Here is a 5,298-nt window from a genome sequence, read left to right as displayed (position 1 = left end):
TTATCTGTGGGAGGGTTAGTCTGGCAGGAACTTTCTAAGTCATACTAGAAGTTGAGTTCCTCCAGACTAGTTTTGGTAATAATTTCTGTGCTATGCAAGAGCTCCAAGCCAGGAAAAACTGGTAGAAGCACTGCTTGTAGACCATGAAGTCTTATATACAGCATGGAACGTGGGTTCATTTTCCTCACAGGTGATTTCTTTCCCATCCCTGGTGCACAATCAGTAGCACATTTCTGTTCAGTGTTTGTCGGCTAGTGAAGGCAGTGTTTCCATTTTTCTTTATGTAGTGAGCTCAGTTCAAATATCTACATGCATGGGGTCTGATGCTTCTCAAAGGGGGTTAAAATATAAACCCATGATGCATGTCTAGTGGAAATCCCCTGTGGGCCATCTGGCATCAACTTCCACTCATTGCTCTGGCTTTAAGTTCTTTCTTCATTTCCAGCACTTGTGATTGCCATGCTCTAGTTTGGCTAAAGATTTTTTTAAAAAAAGTTTATTCAGTTTTATCCAGCATTCCTATGTGTTTGAACTGACCATGGGGTGGGGGTAGGGTTCCCGTGTCAGCTCAGCTTGCTGCCTTGATTGGGAGGCAACTGCTTAAGCTCCTGATGATTCAGGGTCCCATTTGCCTAGCTGTCTTCTCTCTGAGGCTGGGAGGAGGGGAGTCTCTCATCCAAGAGGAATACCACCCATCCAGTTCCAGACTCTGCCCCAAATCTTGGCATATGCTTCCAGGGGCTGAGACGGGGTAGCTGAGAAATGCCACCCTGTGTTTGATTTTAAAATGTTCTATACCAGTTCTGCTGAACCAGTGTTCTAGGACCACACTGGGCCACCTTGCTCCTCTCCTGCTTCAGAGTGACTTTCTTCTCTCCAAGTGTACACCTCCCCCTTCTAATTTTGGAAGCAGACTTTGTTCTCTCTTATTGCTAAAGCCTTAATCTGTGTGTCATGATCCAAGCGTCAGTTGCACAGACATCTGCAATCTTTCTTCCAGATCTTCCTGCAAACAGATCTCCCTCATGGTGGTGTGCTCTGCTGTGTGACAATTCCCAAGGAGGGCATATAGTCTCCACTTCTCCCACCCTCTCCTCCCCGCTCCCTGTCCCTTCATTTCCCCCAAGGTCCTATTTTTTTCTCTATACACACAAAATGTGGTAATTAATTTTTTCCCTTCAAAGCTGTCTGAAATTTTCTTCCCTAAAGACATTGCTGTGGGATTGGCACATTTGCTGTAGCAAGAAGGTTAACAGAAGGAATTTAATTTGCTCCTTTTCCCATGTCTTCTGGCTGGTGGGTGGAGTCATCACCTGGGATAGGCGTGCCAATGAGAAGAGAGCTGAGAGCGGTCCCAGCCCTGGCCTGGGAAGAGTAGGGGTGGGGAGAAAAAGCCAGCTGGTTACATAGGCAGGGCATCCTGCTGGCTGTTCACCACAGCCTTAGTACAACCTTGCCTCTCTGCTCTGTCTTCCTCAACAGTCCCACTTTTTTTTTTAAATATAATTTATTGTCAAGTTAGCTAACATACAGTGAATACAGTGTGCTCTTGGTTTTGGGGGTAGATTCCCATAATTCATTGCTTACATACAACCCCCAGTGTTCATCCCAACAAGTGCCACTTGTTTTTTTTTTTGTTTTTTGTTTTTTATTGTTTTTTTGTTTTTTGACCAGCAAAAGAGAAACCAAAAGAGTGAGAGAGAGAGAGAACTGCTTTAAACACTTAACTCCAGCTATTTCTTGCAGACAGGGCTTCTCAAATTTCAATGAGCACACAAATTACTTGAGGGTCTTGTTAAAATTCAGATTCTGATTCAATAGGTCTGGGATGGCATTTCTAAAAAGCTCCCTGGTAATACCAAACATGCTGGTCCTTCCTTTGTCCCCGTCGGTCAGTACCAAAGTCCTACAGTTTAGAGGTATAGCCAGGAACTAACATCAAGGGGAGGGAGTGTGGGCCCTGGGGCAGAATGCCATCTGAGATTTTTCCAATACTTCATGGTCTCTGCCACAGTGGGACAATACCAGTGGAGGCAAAGAAGGAATGAGAGGGCATGACATCTTAAATTTGGGGTCTCTATCTTGGCAACAAAACTGTACTTTTATATACTTCATAAATCTGGTTTTTGCTCGGGTCTGATTTCAAAAGGGGGAGAAGTCCACACCGAGAAACAGAAATCTCTATGTGACCAGCATGTGCTGTGGGACTTTACCAGTTTTAAACTCCTGTATGTACACACTTAGGCCAGTCTTAAGAAACAATTGCATCAGTTGGGAATACCTCCAACTTCCAGTTACAGAAAATCCAGTGACAGTGGGGTTGACTGGTTCCACATAATGGGAAGTCTGAATCATTGGGGATTGGGGTGTCATCTCTGACCACTTTTTCTGTATGCCTCCAGAAGTTGGTTCTCAACCCCAGCCATACCACTTGGGGAGCTTTTAAAAATCCCTATGCCCAGGTGACCGCCTAGACCAATTAAGTCAGAATTTCCAGGATTAGGACCTGGGCATCAATATTTACAAAACCTGCCCACATGATTGTAATGGTTGAGAACCTCTTCTCTTGGCCTTACTGCCACACAGCTTCCTCCAATGCTTTTCATCAGGGTCTTAACAACCTGAACTGCTACCATTGGCTCAGTGCCTGATGGTGTTACCACCAGCATCTCCGTGATTCTCTCGGCCTTTTCAGCTTTGGTTCCCAGATGGCTGCCACGGCCTCACTCGCTCACTGCATCTGCGTTCTAGGCAGGAAGAGGGAGAAAGGGCAGAGACAGAGCTCAGACTTCCACTCACATCTCACAGCTGGAACTGTGCCATGTGGCTTCTGCTAGGACAAATGTGGCTGGATAAGTGACTATTCCAGCCTCTACAGCAGAAACAGGCAAGAGCAAAGAGAGCTGGGAACGCTACGAGGTAAGAGAACATGTGTAGGTCTTTAAAAATGAGTGCTGTTATTGCAAACATAAAAACTACATGCTCCATACAGAAAATTTAGAAAAACAGAATAGAAGAAAATAAACTTACCCAAGTCTCGGCACTTACACTTGAGAACTGTTAATAGTGTGATGTATTTCCTTTCAGATTGTCTGTTTTCCCCATGATTCGGGTCATAGTATATTTACAATGATGAATTTTTCCCTTTCTTATAACATGAAAGGATGAGAATTTCTCCACTGGTGTGATGATTTTCTTTTTTTTTTTTTTTTTTAACTTTTAAATGTTTATTGTTGAGAGAGAGACAGAGCATGAGCAGGGGAGGGGCAGAGAGAGGAGGAGACACAGAATCTGAAGCAGGCTCCAGGCTCTGAGCTGTCAGCACAGAGTTTGATGCGGGGCTTGAACTCACAAGCCATGAGATCATGACCTGAATCGAAGTTGGCCGCTTAACTGCTTAACCGACAGAGCCACCCAGGTGCCCCTGCTGTGACGATTTCTTAAACACAATTTTATCTTCTGCATTGTATTTCATTAAGCTACTGTGCTATAGTTTAACTTCTTTCCTGTTGTTAGGATTAAGAAGGGTTTTTCCCCCCTTTTTCTGATTTTACAGAATTAAAAACAACCCTGCATGGAACTTCTTTGTGCCTTCCATCTTTTGCCCCTTTGTTCTATGTATTTCTTTTCTTTCTTGGGGAGGTGGGAGGGGAGAAGGTAAAAAAAAAAGTTTGGTGTTTGCTTCAAAGAGCTTTTCCAAAGAGTGGTGATCCATTTGTATTACATATCATCATGGATGACCACTGTGCTCTGGGCTTTCATGACAGTTTGAATTCAAGGTAACGTGTGTAATATGTTTTTCTGAAATCTGTGTTCATTTGCACCTATGCGGGGTGTTCTGTGTGCTCTTGTTCTCAGATGAAAGGTATTGGCGTTTTGGTTCCAAGAAATACAGTCTGTTTGATTTGGGTCCAGACTAATTACTAAGGACCCATTCAGCAATAATAGTCTCAAATATTTAAATACTTAGTGAAACTGCAATGAATTGAGGGACTATTGGTTCTAAGAGCTAGGCAACCAACAGGGACTGAGAGAAGAATTTTAAGTTGGACACCAAGTTCAGAGCCAAATGTCAATAATCTCATTGTGCAATACTTATAAAGTAGAGGATAATAAGAATGATCTGAATAAGTTTAAGTAAGAAGTACATACAGAACAGGGACATCTTATTTTCCATTAAATTTGCCACCTATTCCACTTCAATAAAATGCTTGTAAGGAAAATAACAATTCAAGGCAGAAGACTCTATTGCTGTTGTTCAGAAACTTCCTGAGAGTGAAAGAATGAACACTGATCAACTTCCCTGGTTTAAACTTAACTATTTGTTTTCCAACATGCTATTTTGTAACTGGAACATCTATGTTATGCCTTCAAAAGTCCAAGAAGAAAGTAAAATCTTATAGAAAGACAGAAACTTCACCAATATATCTAGACAGACGTTTTCTGGTAGTTTTTGGTATCTAAAACCTATTTTCCCCACATCATACGGATGCCCTTTTTGTAGGCACAGCCCTGCCAGGAATGGGAACCTGGGTAGTGCAGAGAACTTTTACAAATTGTCCAAGTGGAGAACTCATTCTTTATATGTGACTGATTTCTTGCTTTTTTGAAGTCAAGGCTTTATTTTTGTTCAGCTTCTTTTTACCACTTTCTGTAGTATTCCTTGGATGTGCAAAGACACGTGTCTGGAGTGATAGCAGTATCAAGTTTCTTTTCACATTTTCTGTACACCATTCTTCTGTCGAGGACTCCCTTAGCAGCAGGACCATGGTCAGGACGATTTCCTTTGAGCAGATTCCCAGGAATGGAACTACTGGGTCTCAGAGAACGAGCCAGGTAGAGTCTTGCTGTATGTTGCCAGGGAAGCTGTCAGGGTCATTGTGATGCCAACTCTCCATGAACCTTTATCGGGTTCTCAGTGTTCTATCAGCTGTGCCCCTCTGCAGGTGGATGGGACGGTCTGTCTGCAAGAAAGCCACTGGAGGGAGGGCTCTGCCAGTCCTTGTGACAAGACAGTCACATGCACTCACTGCTGCTGTTCAAAATATCTCCATCCATATTCTGACCTCCCACCCCTCAAAATGTTTGTTTACAACTGGACGTTTTTGTTTCTCTCTCTCTCTCTCTCTCTCTCTCTCTGTCTCAATTATGACTTAACTCCTAAGACTTGGGCAAACACTCCCAGTATCATAAGAGGCTGGCTGGCTGGGCAGCCTGTGCCCCATAATGGTATTTTATTCACCCTCCAGTCTCACTCCATCATTCTTATCAGAGCCATTGCTATGGCAACTGTCCTCC

General features: G+C 43.3%; 1 pseudogene; it reads right to left on the bottom strand.

Moving 5' to 3' along the window:
* Positions 1–4,428: 4,428 nt before the first annotated feature.
* LOC125174607 (cysteine-rich PDZ-binding protein-like) lies at positions 4,429–4,734 on the bottom strand (annotated as a pseudogene).
* Between the last annotated feature and the right edge of the window lie 564 nt (positions 4,735–5,298).

The sequence above is a fragment of the Prionailurus viverrinus genome, chromosome C2 (assembly GCF_022837055.1).
Source record: "Prionailurus viverrinus isolate Anna chromosome C2, UM_Priviv_1.0, whole genome shotgun sequence".
Classification (NCBI taxonomy): Eukaryota; Metazoa; Chordata; class Mammalia; order Carnivora; family Felidae; genus Prionailurus; species Prionailurus viverrinus.
The sequence above is the reverse complement of the archived record's forward strand: the minus strand, read 5'-3'. Positions and strand labels throughout refer to the sequence as shown.